The sequence below is a fragment of the Kogia breviceps genome, chromosome 14 (genome assembly GCF_026419965.1).
Source record: "Kogia breviceps isolate mKogBre1 chromosome 14, mKogBre1 haplotype 1, whole genome shotgun sequence".
Classification (NCBI taxonomy): Eukaryota; Metazoa; Chordata; class Mammalia; order Artiodactyla; family Physeteridae; genus Kogia; species Kogia breviceps.
The window spans coordinates 39,916,300-39,935,780 of record NC_081323.1 but is presented as its reverse complement, the minus strand read 5'-3'; the positions used below and the strand labels follow the sequence as shown (position 1 = coordinate 39,935,780).

General features: G+C 41.8%; 1 protein-coding gene and 1 pseudogene across 6 annotated transcripts in view; one reads left to right on the top strand and one right to left on the bottom strand.

Moving 5' to 3' along the window:
* Window positions 1–19,481, top strand: part of PLCB4 (phospholipase C beta 4) — a 436,230-nt gene that overhangs the window by 63,171 nt on the left and 353,578 nt on the right. The window lies entirely within an intron of this gene.
* LOC131740740 (ran-specific GTPase-activating protein pseudogene) lies at window positions 13,342–13,947 on the bottom strand (annotated as a pseudogene).

The window sequence follows — 19,481 nt, the reverse complement described above, 5'->3', positions numbered from 1 at the left end:
TGAAGTTTACTTTGTTCTAGTTGTGGGAGATAGGCTATAACCAACAGGTTACTGTATATCTGGTGATGGTGCGTAATGTGAAGAACATTAAGAACAGGAAGAGGGACAAAGAAAGTCTAGGGTGTGTGTGTATGTGTAAGGGTTAGAGTAAACATGGTAAGGGTTGCATTTTGAAACTAAAAATACGGCATGAACATTTTCTGTGTCAGTAGACATACTTCTAAATAAGCATTATTCTGAATGGTATACTCTACTGATATGAATGAATGAGTTTTATTTAACTAGTTGCCCAATATTATACAACAATTTTTGCTTTTTTAAAAATTTGCTTTTTATGAGCAAGGCTATGAGAAATATTATTTCCTGAAATAAGCTTTTTTGTACACTCAGGATAAATTCCTAATAGCAGAATTATTGGGTCAAAGAATAATCTTTTGTTAAGACTTTGGCTATGTGCCCAGTATGATTAAAAATATTATACGGCTACTTCGTAATTCAATTTGTTTTCCTTTCCTCTTCACTCTTCCCTCCACATTTTCAAAGTTTCAAATCCAAGCAAAGGATTTAAAGAACTTAAAGAACTTGGTACTGTGATAACATACTACTTTAGTGCTGAATTTTTTGTTTCTGAAATCAGATTCGTGTTGTGGGTGGGAAGGCTAGTGCACTTATAATTGCATCATTGCACAAGCTAACGAAGTCCTGTTTGTTGCTTACAAAGTTGGTATGAAACGAAAAGAAAAAAACATTAAGCACAACAAGCCAGCAGCTTTGGAAATGCAAGAGGGTCAGTGCAAGTTTCAACATGTAATTTCATTTGCTTTTTTTTTTTTAAGGTCTGATTAAAGTCTAAGAATATTGAACTGCATTGCAAAAGAAGCATTCAGTCTTGGGAGAAGACCATTTTATTTTTTTTAACTTGCCTTAGGACAGTTTTTTAATCACAATAAAATAAAATATATTATTTTAGATGAAAATTTCTAATTTACCATCACCTTCCACTTGTTTTCTTTCAGGTGACCATCTATGTAATACTAATGCTAACAATATTGGCATACACCTACATAGCATCTACTCTGTGCCAAATACTGGATTACCTCATTTTAAAGATAGAGAGATTCTTTTCTTTTCTTTTTTTGTATTAATTTTATTGGAGTATAGTTGATTCATAATGTTGTTAGTTTCAGGTGTACAGCATAGTGATCCAGTTATACGTATACATATATTCATTCTTTTTCAGATTCTTTTCCCATATAGGTTATTATAGAATATTGAGTAGTTCCCTGTGCTATACAGTAGGTCCTTGTTGGTTATCTATTTTATATATAGTAGAGTGTGTGTGTTAATCCCAAGCTACTAATTTGTCCCCCCCCCCCACGTTTCCCTTTGGTAACTGTAAATTTGTTTTAGAAATCTGAGTCTGTTTATGTTTTGTAAATAAGTTCATTTATATCGTTTTTTATATTAGATTTCACATAGGAGTGATGTCTTATGATATTTTTCAAGGGGATTATTTTCCACAAGAGAAAGTGGAAACTTTAACAGCAAGGTACTAGAGGGTTAGCACGTCTAAACCCCGTTGTTTTTGGCTCATTTTGACATTCTCTGTGTATTGTATTTTTAATATAAAATTATGTATTTAGTGACAAGCTTGGAAACAGATTAAGAAGTTTCTCATACCAGAGCTGCCGCTCAAAATGAAAAAATGCAGCCAGGGGTGTAAGTCAGTCAGAGCCCTGCTTCATTGTCTTTGGGGATTGAGGCTTCTAGTGAGGTGAGGAGGTTTTAACTTTCATTGATCCTTGGGACTTGTTAATGTCATACCTCATTAGAGCACTTACAGGCCAACTCTATTTAGGCAGTTACCAAAACCACAGAGTGAGTCCTAGACTTGTGATTACAGAGGGAAAATGTGCATCTTTTTGAAGACTTCAACTACCTAGCACCTGCCTCAAATCAACAATAAATCTCTAACCATCTGTATGACAATGCAGTGGATTTGTTGGGAGATACATGCATACTTCAGAACGTCTGCTTGCATCCTCCTGTTTTGAATTTAAAAGATAAATTACTTTAATTGATGTGTCGTCTAGCCAGTTTCTAGCACATAAATAACTTTCAAAGTAGAAAGCAGTTTCAGCCAGAAAATAGATGGTATTTTCACAGCAAGTGTTTCCCCTTAAAGTCGTTGAAAGAGTCTGTTAGCAGATGGTTTCTGTGTTTGGATTGTTTTCCCAGGAAACCCATGAATGATGTTTGCACGTGACAGCGCAGTTCCCTAGGTCAGGAGCAAACTTATCTGATCTCATGTGTTGGAGACTGGACATCCTCTGTGTTGACTTTGCACAGTGGCAGCCATTTGGAAAGAAATTGTCTTTTTCTTAGTGGGATAAATTGAAGTTGTGGTCATGTCAGCAAGAAATTAACATAAATCACAAGCAAAGCAAACTAGTTTCTCTGTATTAACATAGAACATGATATTCATTATGCCCGTCAAAATATAGGAGGGCTAATTGAGACTGAAAAAATAAAGTCAACCCTCCTCTAAGGGTTTCCTGGCAAGGCAACTCATCCCCTCTAAGCCTCTTGCCTTTCCTTCACTGTGGGCCTCTGTGCTGGCACATAACAGAATCTTGTGAAATTACATTAAATTAGAGAACACTCGGGTGGTATTAATAGCATGTCTTGACATTTTTTCATGGCTCAAGGAGGAATAACTGATTATCTACGGTAAGCCAGATCTGCTTTGTGCTGGAGCAGTTCTTTCTATCTGTCTGTTAATCTTTCTATCCATCTGTTGACCAATCATTTGCGTATCAACCAATCAACTAAATGATCTTGTTGATCTTCTTTCCTTCCTGCCCGCCTGCCCTCCCTCCCTCCCTTCCTGACCTCTCTTCTTCCAAACTAAAATCTAAACAAAGCTAGAATCAGGCAGTCTCCTGACACTTGAGCTCCGAATTCTAATCTTACCTTGGGTCCTGACTGATAAGATAACACCTGCTCTCTGTGACCTGAAACTTCCTCACCTATTGAATGAAGGGCTGAGATCAGCGCCTTCCAGTGCTGTTGGCAGTTTCGGGCATTTGAAGCTTCTGGATCTGCCTCTATTTTGGTCCTGGCTTTACCACTACCTGTCTGTGTGACCTTGGGCAATTTATTTAATCTCACTATGCCTTAGTTTCCTCATCTGTGAAATTAGGATCATAATTTTACTCACCAGCTGTTTAGAAGATCAAATGAGGTGATCTGTGTAAATTGCTTAGAACAGTGTGTGGTGCATATTAAATGCTCAACAAACATTAACCTTGTTTTCATTACTACCATTACTACCATTACTACCATTACTACCATTATCTCTCTTGTTTGTATACCATAGATGCTCGATCTCCTTTCTGGTCTGCCAGTTTTCTTCTCCTGTCCATCTTCACAAAGCTCATAGTCTAGTATTTTTTTTTTTTTTTTTTGCGGTATGCGGGCCTCTCACTGCTGTGGCCTCTCCCGTTGCGGAGCACAGGCTCTGGACGCACAGGCCCAGCGGCTATGGCTCACGGGCCCAGCTGCTCCGCGGCATGTGGGATCCTCCCGGACCAGGGCACGAACCGTGTCTCCTGCATCGGCAGGCGGACTCCCAACCACTGCGCCACCAGGGAAGCCCCATAGTCTAGTATTGAGACAAGTGTAATTACCTGGCAAAAATAGAGGAAGAAGATGACCTGTAATTGGGTATTAGAGGATGAGAAGGGGTTTGCCAGGGAGAGAAGGCAGGGGGCCATCGTACGCAGAGGGAACTGTGTTAGGAGGTGGGAAAGAACTCAGCAGGCTTGGTGTACAGCATTCAGTTGTGGCTGGCGTGGAGGATGCTTGTGGGGTGATGGAGGGATATGTGATCCTGCATCAACATACAGAGGGACACACAGTCCCACCAGAGACACTGGCTCTCCATCACAGTGATTCCCCTCCGTTGGGGGTGGGGCACCCCTGATTCCCCAAAGGGTGGGGTCTGAATCTTGGAGAGGCCATGAGGGACTCATGTATGCATTATGAAACCCTCACCATTTTCCCCCTGGGGATACATGCTTCTCTTTTTCTTCACATTGATGTAATTTAATCTCAGGGCTCACTTATCCATTGGCCAAACTTTGGGGGATAAGGAGCCCCAGTTTTTACACTACTGATTTAATAGCTAAGCAGCTCAGCATAGCACAGAGAGCCCCATGTTGGGTATTGTGAGGCTGCAGGCCTGGATTTGCTTTTAACCAGTGGTGGAACCTTAAAAGCCACTTTCCTTCTCTAGGTCATGTTTCTTTATCTGTGGGATAAGAAAAGTGGTTTGGGAGTTCTTATGCACCCGTTTGGCAGTGCGGTGAAGCCTCTAGGAACCCCTTCTCTAAATAACTTTTTAAATGCATCAAATAAAATACACAGAACTACAAAGGAAACCATTACATTGAAATAAATATATAAAAATAGTAAATACATCCATGGCATGATAATATGTGTACATCTTATTAACACATGAAGCGGCATAAAAACTACTGTAATTTTGAATTATTGATGAACACAAATGATATTTTGTAATATCTGAAATAATTCTAATGTGATAAGAAAATATCTGGAATTTACATTGAAAACCAAGTCATAGGTGTTGTTAATACCACTCTAGTTTGTGATTTATATTTATAATTAGAGGAAATGCCATACTTCAGTTAGAGTTGAGTGAAAATAATCATGTAATTATTTTTCCCATCCCAGTTTATGGAGCCTCGGGTTATATCTGTGGACCTGTTGGGTGGTCCATGGAACTCAGATTAGTGATTCTTGGATTAGATGACTTCTAGGATATTTCCTTTGCTGATTCTTTGGCTATCAAATGATATGATAATCTGCATAACACTCAATTTCCAAATAAGTGAAAAATGTTAAAATTCCCATATAATTTGTAAAGCTCACGTCATTGGTTATGAGAAAAACCAAAGTGCTAAGGGGGCACAGGAGGAACTTTTATCTATGGTATTTTACCGGTGTCTGGTTCAAGAGTGCTAGTAGCCATTGTTCAAGGCCCTCGGTAACAACAACTAAAGAGGTGTTGGTTGTGCAGTTGATCTCATTTACAATAGTTATGTTCCATAAAGTCTCCATGAACGTTGACTTAGTGAATACTGAGCAATTGATTGCTCTTAGTGGACTTGTGGGGATAGGCTCCCGTGAGCCTCTGGTCACATTTTGATCAGCTCATCAATATATAACCTTGTTTTTTAAAAAAATCTTACTTAGTATGTATTGTTGATTCATTGACATTGAATTCACGGCCCGCAGCACTAAAACTCATGTCTGAATGAAGCTTGTCTAACACGTGTATTTTCTCGATAAGGCACATCACAGCCTTCTTGAGCTTAGGAGCACTAGACAGCACTTCAGCACGATGCTCGGGGGCCTTTTAAAGAGTGAAATCATCAACAAAAAGCACAAAATTTCAAAAACTATGGCACTAAATAGACTGTAGAAAGAACACTTGTTTACGGTATGAGAGCTGAATCAAGAAGGTAGAGCAGAGCTTTGTTTGACCTCAGCTGGAATCGTGTGTATCAGTGGCTCAAAGTTTTTGCCTCTCTGCACATGTTCACTAAGGACCACCAAAGTGCTGCCTGTATTGATTTTGCAGTTTCACATAAATTTTGGCGAGTAGGTGAATTTGCAATATTGGGGATTGACCATATATGTTATACTTCTCTCTGGACCTGAGGTCTAGTTGTGACACTTCCACTCTTTGTGTCTGACCTTGGTTTAGTGGTTTCACTACTCTGGATCTCTGTTTTTTTGTTCATAAAACAGGGATGTTGGGATAGATCAGTAGTAGTAGTAGTAGAATTTTTTTTTTTTAAGAGTAGAAGTAACTTTATTCACGTGAAAGCCCAAGGTATAAAGCAGTAGTCAGCTCCTTGCCTCCTCCACATCTCTTGTCCTCCACCATTTTTACCAAGAACATGTAGAGAACTATCGGACTAGATTTCCAAGGCCATTTTTCCATTGGGTTATATTTTATTCATTTGACAAATACTGAGCTTGGCACAATTCTGTGTGCTGTTCTTGCACCAAATTCACTAAAATGAGATTAGAGCTATTTGAAAATGACCTGCAAATACTTTTTATTTGTAATTCTTATTAAATAGGTTTTCTGCTAGTTCTGCATCTTCTGACCTCTCTTAATAATGAATGGCCGAAATTAATCCTTCAAATTTGCTATTGTTTCAAACTCATCAGATTCATATAGGAGCTCTGTTCAGTCTTCACTCACCCTGGTATGGGCATCCTTCCTCTGTGAGATTAGAATCAGATATGCCCTCCTCATTGGTCATATCTGAAGGTAGGTCATTTGGAAAACAGGGCCCCCACCCACAAGATAAACCTATTCCAGGAGACACCCAGTATTTTCCTGGGCATCCCTGCCACTTTGGGGGTTGTGTTTACTGCTCTGCTAGAAGGTTGTCATGATGGAGATGCCATTCCCCTCTGGAGCATGCATTTTCATAATCCCTGTGTGCCAAAATAGTAGAATAATGTAACAGTATGCATTAAAACAATCTTGAAGCGACCTTCTACTAGTTTAAAGCACATTATAATTTTTACATATGGCAACTCATGTGCGATTTTTCTTAGTCTTCAATGAAAACTAAGTTTTGTACCTAGTTCTTCAGAAGAGATTGATTCCTCTAAGAGGAAAATTGGGAAGAAAGGAATTGACAGTAGATTTGGATCAGTTTGTTTGAGTCCAGTGAGTGTATTATAAAAATGAAATCTTCAAATTCACCTGAAGACTAGTACTTAATCTTTACTGAGGGAATCTTTCATCATTGGTATTTCTGTCCTTTAGGGAAAAAAATAGGATTTTACTCTGAAATGCCTTTTTCTTATGAAATGATGAGATGGAATGATTTCTATTTCTGTACTGAGAGAGGGCTTAAGGAAGACATGAAGGTGTGGTAGCTTCAGTTTTAATTTGGTATGGATCATTTCATGTCTACAATCATTGGTTTTTAATAAATCTGTTGATGTTCAGAAGGTCTGGGCCAAAAAGACATGGTCTACAAGGAAACCCTGTTCCAACTGTGGAAGACTGATACCTTGGTGGCCCCAGTGAACTCTGCCTCCCATCACTCAGGCCCTTGTATATTCCCCTCCTCATTGACTTTAGACTTGACCATACAGCTTGCTTTGGTCAATGGGACATTAGCAAGCATGATGCAAGCAGAGGCTTGGTAAGCACTGGCACATTAGGGCTTGTCCTCTGAGAATGCTCCTTCTTGGAAGCCAGCCTTGGTGCTATAGAAAAGCTTAGGCTAGACTCTTAACTGGTCGGCCATGTAGAGAGAGAGAGAGAGACCCTGAAGGATGAGAGGCCATCTTGAATGTTCCAACCCCAGTCAAGCTTCTGACTGAATGCAGCCTATGGAGTGACCTCAGCTACACCACGTGGAATAGAACTGCTCAGCTGAGCCCAGCCAACCCAGTGAATTGTAAGAAATAATCAATTATTGCTGTTTTAAGTCACTAAGTTTTGCAGTGGTTAGTTACATAGCAGTTGATAATGGAAGTTATGCCCTACTTCAAAAAAGTGTGTGCAAAGGGACATTATTCTGCAAAGATACCTTGTCCATTTGGTTTGTAGAAAACTGCATTTCATAATGCTGTGATGCTGTGATGTCTTCAGAAGTATAGTGAGCAAGGGTAGGCATGCATGTGCATGTATGTGTGTGTATGTATGTGTGTGTGTGTTCGTGTGTGTGTGTGTTTGTGTGTGCATGTGTATGTGAGTTAGATATTGTGGGATCCTTTCCTCCACCACTGCAGCTGAGTGTTACCAATGCAATATTTTTATTTCCACGAAGGGTATACCTGAGGAAGTTACCCTGAAAAGTAGTTGCTCTTTTACTCATTCAGGTTGTGGAAGATACTGAAAAGTATAAAGAAAAGAGCCATTACCCAGAATCCCACCACCCAGAGGCTAACTTTGGGAAGTTTTCATATTGTAACAACAGTTAACATAACAAAAAACTTCACTTGATTCTTCTTTGAAAGTCTATTGTATAAAGTAGGTCCATTGAGAGGGTGGACTCTCTGATATCCTTATAAAAGTGGTTATAAATGTGCACACAAATCTGCAGGTTCGCATGTTGGATTTATAGTTTATGTCCCCTCACTCCACTTCATTCTCCATACTGCTGTGAGACTGCTTTTTCTAAAAGGCAAATTTCTGACTTTGTTCTGCCTATGCAGTAGGTCCACACTGCCTCTAGGATGGTGGGTCTCAGTTAGGAGTGATTTTGCTTCTGGGGAACATTTGGCAATGTCTGGAGACATTACTGACTGTATTGGGGGTGTTAGGTGTTGCTATTATCTAGTGAGTAGAGGCCAGGTATGCTGCTAAACATCCCACAATCACAGGACAGGCCCCCACAATAAGGAATTATCCAGCCCAAAATGTCAGTAGTGTGGCCACCGGCTCTAGGGTAAGGCCAAAATAGTTGTGCCCTTTCTGACTTCACCACTGACCTCTGACCTTTTATCTCTTGTGCATTTTCCATATGCAGTACTAAATAGATTTCTGTTTTCATATCTTCTCACCTTGTGACTCTTTCCTGCAGTCTGGAAAATCCTTTCCCCAGAGGTAATTTGTTCTTTGTGTATTTTATCACTATGCCTCTGCTCACTTCCAATTTTCTAACTACGCTGAGTTGCAGTTACTTTTTAAAATCTGTTTTCCCTTCAAGTTGTGAATTCAGGGTGAGCTAGGACCAAACCACATGTCTAGTAAACATGTGGGTGAATGAATGAATGTTTGAATAAAACCAGTGAAAAAGAGGGTGGAGCTGCACATGTTGAGAACAGTACATGGCTCACCCTCAGCAAGTTTTCTTTGCCAGTGGGTGTGACTCCTTCCTGCAAAGGCACCGTGGTCACCAGTTCCCAGTGCACATGATTTGAATGTCACTGCACTTCCCGGTGGGTCTTCCTCAGGCTTCTTTGCCCCATAAGCCCCATAACAGGCATCAGTATCTGATTTCAGGTGGCTTGAGGGAATAGAGAGGTAACCTCAGGCATGTGAGGAGTGGGGAGATGAAGCTTTGTGCCATAGATGCCCACCTGTAAGAACCAGGGCAGGGAAAGTTTTGGAGAAGTGAAGGATTGATTCAAGCCCCTGTCTTTTGCCTTAAGTTACAACCATTAACTCAGCATGATGTAGACCAGTTGTTCTCAAACTTGTATGTCTGTCACTGTCACCTGTACAGCTTCAAAAAATACTGTCGTTGGTTGTCCAGCTCCCCAGAGATGTTGATATAATTGGTTTTTGGTATATCCTAGGCTTCAGAATTTCTGAAAGTTTTCTAGGTAAATCTATTATCTTTGAGAATCACTGATGTAGACAATTAGGTAGATTATAGATCTTCATGCTAATATTTCCAAAGTAATTTAATAATTTTCTTTTTGGTAAGTTAATATTTCTTAACAATTTTTGTATAAATAATAAATTAGTATTTATAACTTTGTTTAAATTTATATTTGCTGTAAGATAATTTAATATCTAACTATTTAGTAATTGACATTGTATAACTTCATTTTCTTCTTTCCTCTTCCCTCGTGAAACTCCTCCTTTCCTCCTTTACCTTGAAACTCAGATGAAATATCATAGAGAAGCAGCTGACTATTCTTTGTGTTGGAGGAAATTGCAAGGAAACCATTTTTTAGATAGTCTGCCCACAAAGATGCAAAATTAGAACTTTCCTTTTGGTTTGTATCCTCCCTCTTCTGTTTCCCATTCCCACAAACCCTGAATTCTTTGTGCCTAAGAGAAAAACTAGGAAGACCCCTCCATCATCCTAATAGTCCTTCTAAAAGGCTTACTGTACTCTCAGGTTCTGCATTTTATTACAGATGGTGCATTTGTTATGAATATGCTGGGTAAGAAAAAGAAGTGAAAGAGCATTTCTTTTTTTTTTAAAGTCGGGTTATTTTTTGTTACTGAGTTATATGAGTTCCTTATATATTTTATTTAAAAAATTATTTATTTTATTCATTTATTTTTGGCTGCGTTGGGTCTTTGTTGCTGCACGTGGGCTTTCTCTAGTTGTAGCGAGCGGGGGCTACTCTTTGTGGTGTGCTTCTCATTGCAGTGGCTTCTCTTGTTGCTGAGCACAGGCTCTAGGCGCACGGACTTCATTAGTTGTGGCACGTGGGCTCAGTAGTTGTGGCTCACGGGCTCTAGAGTGCAGGCTCAGTAGTTGTGGCGCACGGGTTTAGTTGTTCTGCGGCATGTGGGATCTTCCTGGACCAGGGCTCAAACCCGTGTCGCTGCATTGGCAGGCGGATGCTTAACCACTGCACCAGCAGGGAAGTCCTGAAAGAGCCTTTGAATGCTGTCTTATCATCTTCCCCCCTCCATGTCCTCCTCTGCTCCCTTCTACCCTGCTTCCAGGCATTTTCTTTGCTTGTCATATGTTTCCAGATATTACTGAGACAAGGTCTTGATCACCTGTCAGAACGGTGTTGCTCATGACCAGAGGTTGGACTGATTTTTGCCATTATCTTAAATATGAGAGCTAGAAACAACATTCATTCCATGGCACTGCATGCCCAGCACTGCACTTTTGTTTTTTGTTTTTTCCCTTAATATTCAGTTTATGGAATTTGGGATCCAGTGGCTTCTGCCACTAAGTAGGTAAGCACTGCTCTAGGGTGGCCACTCTGGGCAGAGGCAATAGCTTTCAAGAGAAGAATAGAATCATTCTGAGCTGCAGAATTTTAGGTCACTATATTCTGTTTCATTTCAAGAGGGAACGTTAGAGTAGGAAGAGTTTGTTGAGATGGTATAGATAGTGTAACCCTATTATGCCTTTTTTTTTCCATTTAATAAAACTAAAGCCGAGGGCCCTTCTTTAATTCACCAATTGATCACTGTTTATGGAAGGCCCCTAGGTCCGCCTCTTGGAGGTGCTACTGGGTGTGGGGAATGAGGAAGTGAAATGATTTGCTCAGTGAGACAAAGTTTTGGCAGAACCACAACTATAAAGCAGGTCTCCATTTCTTGGGGTGCTTACTTTATAAAAAATTTCCAGTCTTGATTTTTTATAGGTTTTTCCTATAATGGAGTAAGACGGTGGTCAATAGATGTTTATACAAGATTTATACGTTTAAGAATAATTGATTATACGTATGCTGTCAAAACTAGGAAATTTGACTTAAATTAGTATCTAATGGCCATTTGGTTGATAGGTTCAGTTCTTAATTTCTAAAAGTTATTTTCTTATGTATGTATAACTGAATAACTTTGCTGTACATCAGAAACTAACGCATTGTAAATCAACGATACCTCAAAAAAATAAATTTAAAAAATAAAAGTCTTTTTATGGTAATACAAAAATGCTTTTAGCTTTTTCTGAATTACCTAAGTTTAAGAAAACACACCAAAGAGTGGAATTTTGTGTCAGTCCACTGTTGGGCTGTATGATTTATGTCTCTTTTACTGCTGAAAATTTTTAGCAAACTTTAAAGCTGGATGAGAAACTTCAAGGTCCTCTTATCTGAGATCATTGGACAGATGAGGAAATCAAGGCCTGGGGAGGTTGTTATTTGCTAAGGTTCACAGAGCAAGTTCAACGCCAAGTCAGAGACTTAGAAGTCACATTGTTTGACTTCAAGTTCAGTACATTTTTCCTTGGGTGCAGAGAAACCACAGGCTGGGCCAGTACCACATGTGCCCACATTGTCACACATACTTCATAAGTCTGTTTTCAGAGGCATGGGTTGTGGATTGTCTTCTCCCAAAGCTGGCCTGAGATGAGGATTGGGGTGCAAATAGCTTACTTGTCAGACGGTCCCAGGAAGCACCAGTAGGGGAGTGGGGATGTGAGATAAGGAAGGAAATGCAGCCAATATAGGGGGGGTGTGGACCCCAGGTTGATCCCACTGGGGGCAACAGGGTGCTGTCTGCAGAGCACTGTCTTTTGGAGGTGGTGTAGAATAGGCTTCACAGTAGTCTTCTGCAGGGGTGAGGAGCTGGGCTATTTGTTGGAGGTCTTACTTGTAGGCACTTGATGAAAAGCTCACCATCAGAGTCTCGGGTCCTAGAGGCCTCGTCGGTGTGTGTGGGAGCTGAGTACCGAGGAGCTGTGGAGGGGTCACTTCTGCAGGCTCACAGGGAAATGGAAATGGGTGTAAGTGGAGGTTCCTACACACAGTGCGATTCCAACAAACATCCCGTCTTGGCTCTTTTCTGTTCTTACCATCTGCGCGCCTAGTGCTCTAGTAGCGGGTAGGTGGGGCTGAGAAGTAGGTGCTGCCTGTGATACCATCAGTGTTGGGTAGTCTCTGTTTGCCCCTCCTGATCTGCACTCCACCTTCCTCATGTGCTTATGTCTGCAGAGGGAGCGTTAGATGCTGCGTTGGTGGGCTTCCTTGCCCTCAGGCGTCTGGACGGATTCAGGCAGTGGGAGGTTATAGCAGAAGATTGGATGGAGGAGGAACGTGAGGTCAGCCTCTATTCCTCCAGGTTTCTTCTTGCCACTGGTCTGATGGTTGTCTCTGTCGCCCTCCCGGAAGCCACAGAGTCTGTCGGGTGACCCCTTCTGTAGCCACAGCACTTTCACTGGGTTCCCGTGGCTCTGTCCTCCTGCCCCTCTGGCCTAGGGCTCTTCAGATTCCCTGGTTGTCTTCCTCAAGCCCCGCCCACACCTGGTAAATAATCCCTTATTAAATGCCCTCAGCTGTCTCCTGTGTGTGTTCCATCTGTTTCCTGCTGGAACCTTGGCTGAGACACCATTTTGAAGAGTTTGCTCTCCAGACAGAACTGGATGAGATAGAACAGCTAGAGACTGTATGAAGATACAAGATAATGAAGTGTAAATTGTTTTTGAGCCCTAAGGACACTCAGCATGTAGGATGCATTAACAAAAGAAGCGGTGCTTATTAAAGAAGACTTCTTGGAGGGCTGCCTTACATTGTAATTGGTGAACTTTTTTTTTTGGTCTCCTCTTGAGTAGTGACTTGAAAATCAGAAGCTCTGCCTTATTATGACCATGTATGCAGTTAATTATAATGTATCTGACTCTATCAGATGGAATAATAGGTAATTCATAGAAACAGAAGGGTGAAGTGGATCTACCCATCTGGAAATTTCAGAGATTTCTCTCATGTATTTTTGTTGTTGTTGGAAGTCAGTTCTTTATATAAAGTCCCTTGTGAAAACAAAACAGAATAAAAATAAACCAAAAAGAAGGGGCAGGGCAAGTTTTTAAAAAAGGAAAAAGGGAAAAGACAGGGACACAGGACACAACGGGACACGACTCATTGCTCCTCTTCAGCCGCCTCCTTGGTCTCGTCCTCGGGCTCTTTGCCCTCCTTCACCTAAAGAGCTTCTTAGTTCCTCAGCTACTTTCTCGGCACTCTCATTTTTGCCAGATCCTTTCTTTTCTCTCTCTTCAGTCTCTTTCCTGCATTCTTCAAGCTTCGTTTTGAATTTCTGTGCATTCTCGGCGTTAATGGCTCCTGCTTGGGGCACTCGTCGGCGAAGTCGGCGTGGGTATTCCAGACCCAGGCGCTGTCGCCGCCCGCGTACGGCTTCAGCTCCATCATCGGCGTGATGCAGTGGTTGGCGCAGATCTTGAGGGTCTTGTCCCTGCTCCTGAGGAGGCGGATGGTCCCCTTCTCCTCGTGCTTCAGCAGCTTGACATCCCCGGTGCCCCTCTCCTTCCACCCCGGGAGGTCGTTCTCCGAAGCGAACCGAAACAGCTTGGCCCGCATTTTAAAAAGTTCCTCTTCATCTTTTTCCAGCGTTTTAATTTCTTGCTCGGGAAGAGAAACTATTAGCAAAAACTGGGGGTCATGGTTGGACTCGTCAGCATTCTCGGCGGAGGTGTGGTGGGCCTCGTGGGTGTCCCTGGGGGCCGCCATAGGCGCGGCGGCGGCGGCTGCTCGCCGGCTCGGTGGTCGCGTGCTCCGCGGCCTCTAGGCGGCTGCTCGCAGCTCCTTCCTCCGTGTCTGCAGACGGTGCCTCCCGCCCGCCCGCTCTTCACTCCGCCCCGCGACCCCTCGTGTATTTTAATGTTAGGTAAGTAAGTCATTTCCTCCTAATTCCTTCTATTTCTCATCCCTCTGATGGGTTATAATCCACTTTTTGGAAATTTTTTTTTAAAGCTGGTATGAAAGGCATTTCAAGCAGCTTAGAGTAAGGCACTATAGCAACAGAAAGCACTCATTCTGTACGTGTTTACAGAGCGCCTCCTGTGATTCCGGCCCTTTGCTAAGCACCATGGAGTCAGTAATGAATAGTATTTGATCACTGCTTTCAATGAAATCACAATGTAGTTGGGAAAATAGACGTTCAAACAAATAATTATGATAAATATTTTAAGTAGTATAGGCGTCTACAAAGTATTATGTGTATCTCAGTGAGGGTGTAGTTAAGCTTGGGGGTGTCAGATAATGCCTCCTAGAACCAGTGACATTGAATTGGGTCTTGAAGCATGATAGTGAGATTCCCAGGGAGAGAAGGGGAGATGGTATGGAAGAAGGTGTGGAATTTCCTCGTGGGTTGGAGAATTAATGAGGCATATGATGATTTGGCCAAAATGCTGGTAGCCTTTGGAGGAGTGCCTGGACTTGAGACCAAGGGATAGAATAGTAATCTAATCACTTAAAATAATATAGACGGCACATATACTCTAAACATATTAGGGATGAAGAAAAAACAAAAACAATGTAGTTAAAAATCTTTGAGTGTTAGCATATTGCTAGACCTCATGAAACACATGTTCTAAATACTGAGCAATGCATGTTTCTAATTCATGAGCGTCTCAAAGGAGGGAGATGTAGCTATTGGTGTCTTCTATCAATACACCTTTGCTCATATTTGTGCACCCTTACACCAAATTTATCATGACAGAATTACCTTGTATCACTTTAGAATTACCTAAAATATAGAAATATGGTGGATTACCTTTTCAATTACTAATGATTATGTTAGCATCCATATTTCACGATCACCCATTTAGTAGAACATATCTGACACTCCTGCCATAAGAGATACTTGAGCCTTATTCCTTCTAATTATTCTTGTTCCTAAACCTTTAGTATTAGTAATCTTGATATCCCAGGGCAGGGAATTGGTGAAGACTGTTTTATCAATTCCATAGATGTAGACAGTGAACCAGTAATGCGTGCTGGTTACTTCATGGGACACTGATAAATAAGAATTCCTGTGCAGAGGCAGGAACAAAACGGTGACTGTAATACGGGGGTATTATAACTAAAGCCTTTATGAACAGAAAGCCCTTAAGCTGGTCATGTTACAGGCCATTTAATGTCAAGAAGTTGAGGTTTGTGGATTACAGAGACAGGAACAAAGTCCGATCAAGTGTCATTGAAACTAGAGTGGGAAAGCCCAGAATTAAGCTTGAACTCCCCTGTCATGCAGGGGCTGCATCTCTGCTTTATTCTTTCCTAATTTTATTTGCTACCTTGCTCTATTTCTGTTTTAGTTCTCTCTTGCTTTAACTACCTCAAAACTTATTGGCTTCAAACAACCACCACCGGGCTTCCTTGGTGGCGCAGTGGTTGAGAGTCTGCCTGCTGATGCAGGGGACATGGGTTCGTGCCCCAGTCCAGGAAGATCCCACATGCCGCAGAGCGGCTGGGCCCGTGAGCCACGGCCGCTGGGCCTGCGTGTCCAGAGCCTGTGCTCCACAATAGGAGAGGCCACAGCAGTGAGAGGCCCGCATACCACAAAAAAAAAAACCCAAAACAAAAAAACAACCACCACCGTTTAGTGTCCCTCAGGAGTCTGACTGGGCTCAGCTGGGTGGTTCTTCTGCTCCACATGGTGTTGCTCGGGCTTTAGTTATCTGGGGGCTCAAATGAGTCGAATACTCAACCTGACACTCTCACATGGCAGGCAGTTGATGCTGGCTGTAGAATGGGAGTCCGGCTGGGATGCCAATAGAGCACTTGCGTGCTCTTCCGTGAGGACCCTGTCCATGTGGCTTGGGCTTCTCTCAGCCTGGGGGCCGGATGATGAGAGGGAGCATTATATATATGCAAAAGCAGAAGTTACTGGAGCCCTGAAGGCCAGGACTCAGAAATCCTGGGTGACCATTCCCACTGCGTTCTGTTGGTCAAAGCAGTCACAGGGCTGGCTTTCCAGAGAGGGGAAATAGACTTGGGAAGAGTGATGAACAATTTACACATACTTTTCTTTTTATCTTGTATGGGACTCAGTATGCCCAACGTGTCCCTCAGGCCCGACTGCATGGAAACTTTTTAGTTCAGTGTTTGTCACCAACTGGCTATAGCCTCTGTGTCTGCAGAGCTTCCAGGTTCAAATGCTCCAAAGTTCAGATGCTTCCGAGAGACACTCCTATTGATTGCTGGCTGTCCCCTCATCGGTGGGTTGAGAGGGCCAAGTCTTGTGCTACTGGGGATTTTCTTTGAAGGACTGAGTTGGGATGGGTTATGTCACGGGAACTGCGGTCAGAGTAGGCAATGGCACATGAGAACATTAGGAGGATTTGAAGGAATTCTCAGGTCCTGCCCATCCCTCTGAGGCTAGAGAATTCTCTTCTTTCTATGTTCCACAAAGCTCTGTTTGATCTGCCTTCTGACTTCTTGAGTCATCCGCTCCCTGCTTTGTTTTGTTTTTTAAGTTACTCCTGTGCACTCTTCTCCCTCCTGCCCTCTGTCCTTCCATGGCCCTGGACAAGAAGCCTCTCTTCTCTCTCCCCATCTGTCATTTAGCTTCTAACTTACTCTTCAAATCTCAGCTCAAGTGTCACTTCCTCAGAGGAGTGTGGAACCCTTTGGATTAAGTCTCATGCCCTGTTCCATCTCAGTTTCCTTCATCACACTAATCAGAGTTTGTAATTGTGTGCCTGTGTGTCTGCCTGATCACCATCTGCCTCCCACTGTGGGCTTTAGAGACAAAGGCATGTGTCTATCCTCAGGGCATCACTGACTGTGCGTGGCTCAGGTTGGGTGCTGGCAACTATTGTTTGCATTAATTAAAAATTGGAGGTAGTTGCCTTGAAGAAGGAGTAGGTGGAGAGAATCTTTGTCTTGATGAGAGAAGTTAAGAGCAGCCTGTTTTGGGGACTACAAGGACAGCATTTCTCAGGGAGTGCCCCCCACCTGCCATGGTGATTTAGGAGTCAGTGAAGCCCTATTGCTAAGGCATACTGGTGGAGGCTGTGTGGCATTTTCTGAAATGTAGCAGGAATTCTTGCCTGGAAATTGATTCATAAGTGCCTGGTGAAAAGCCAACTTCTTTTTCTTTTTGCTTCTAGCACCATGTAGCCCCAGTTCTGTACTCAGAGATCTCAGTGATGGCCAAACTTTGTGGGGCCAGAGCTGTGCATTCCATTTCTGCTTACTCTCCCATTAGGCCAGTGTCTTGTTTGTAAGTCAAATATTGGTTAGATTACAATTTGGGATGTGATATGCTGGGAGCATAATCTCGAGATAATCCCAGTCGTAACTTTTTGTCCAATTCTTCTGTTGCACACTATCTAAAAGCAAAGTGAGTCAAAGAATAAAAATGGCAGAAGAGAAATAGAAAGAGTAAGAAATAACTCAGATTCTGTTTTATTCAAAGATTCTGTATTCTTTTGAATTCTAGAGGTTTTCAATTTCATACTTTCAGAGACTAAGATGGAGGATAACATTGTTTCAGTTAATCTATTTCACTGAAATAATTTAATTCAGTAAATATGTGTTGAATTTTGTATCTCAGTGGCAGGTGTAAAGAAATACAAGTTGGTCCATGACCATGAAGTTTGTACCTACCCAGGAAATATGGCATGCACCTGTGCCATGAGGTCCTAATAATGAGAGAGTCAGATAAAGAGGGCCATAATAGGACCTGACCTGAATAGGGGCTGGGGTAGTTACGGGGTGTTTTTATAGGGAGAGCATAATTTGAGCTAGTTCCCATGGATGAATTGATTTAGGAAAGTTTGCACAGAAGGGAGAGAGAGAAAGGGCCTTACTGGCTGGGAAAGCCCCATGTGTGAAAGTTAAAGTGAGAGAAAGAGCAAGAAGGCCCTTTTCACACTCCAGAGGGAGTGAAGGCCTTGTAGGGTAGGGATGAGAAGTTAGAGAATGGAGGGCTATGAAGAGACCCCTAGCCCTTGGGTGAGACCCTTGGAGGCCAGGTTGCAGGTGCTGAATGTTTGCAAGCAGAGGAAGTCACATCATTAAACCTCTACTTTCATAATGTTATTTCGATCACAATTAGCAGGGGGGTTTCGATGAGGGAGAGGTTGGAGCCAGTGAGACTGCCTGGAAGGTTGTAGTGGTTGACACCACAGTGGTGGCAGGAGAAACAAAGAGGGAGGGAAGTGTACAAAATAGGGTTCACCCCCTGCCCTGTTGGTGGGAATGTAAATTGGTGCAGCCACTATGGAGAACAGTATGAAAGTTCCTTAAAAATCTAAAAATAGAACTACCGTATGATCCAGCAATCCCACTCCTGGGCATATATCCAGAAAAGAAGAAAACTCTAATTCAAAAAGATACATGTACCCTAGTGTTCATAGCAGCACCATTCACGATAACCAAGACATGGAAGCAACCTAAATGTCCATCAACAGATGAATGGATAAAGAAGATGTGGTACATATATATATATATATATATATATATATATATATATATATATATATATATAGTGGAATATTACTCAGGCATAAAAAAGAATGAAATAATGTCATCTGCACCAATATTAATGGACCTAGAGATTATCATACTAAGTGAAGTAAGTCAGAAAAAGAAAGACAAATATTGTATGATATCACTTATATGTGAAATCTACAAAAAGTGATACAACTCAACTTATTTACAAAACAGAAACAGATTCACAGACATAGAAAACAAACTTATGGTTACCAAAGGGGAAAAGGAGAGAGGGATAAATTAGGAGTTTGGTATTAGCAGATACTGTATATACTATAGTATACTACTATATATAACAAGGACCTACTGTAAAGCACAGGGGACTATATTCAACATCTTGTAATAACCTACAATCGAAAATAATCTGAAAAAGAATATATATATACCCCCACACACATCTATATACACACATATATATGTATGTATAACTGAAGCACTTTGCAGTACACCTGAAACATTGTAAATCAACTATACTTCAATAAAATAAAAAACGGACAGTACTGTACTCTTACCAAAAAAATAGGGTTCAGAGGAAGAACTGGTAGTTGAATGTCTGGATTCACAGTGGAGAAGACAAAGGAAGAAACAAAGGGATATGAAGCCTGGGTGAATGGAAACTTAGTTCCACGATCTCCAGTACCAAGGTTGGGAATGGATGCCAAGGTGGAGTGGACCAGAAGAGCGAGGTATCTTAAAGCAATGGTGGATAACTGGGGGTCGCTAGAAAGATAAAGGCTGGGGATATAAATTAACGCATCATCAGA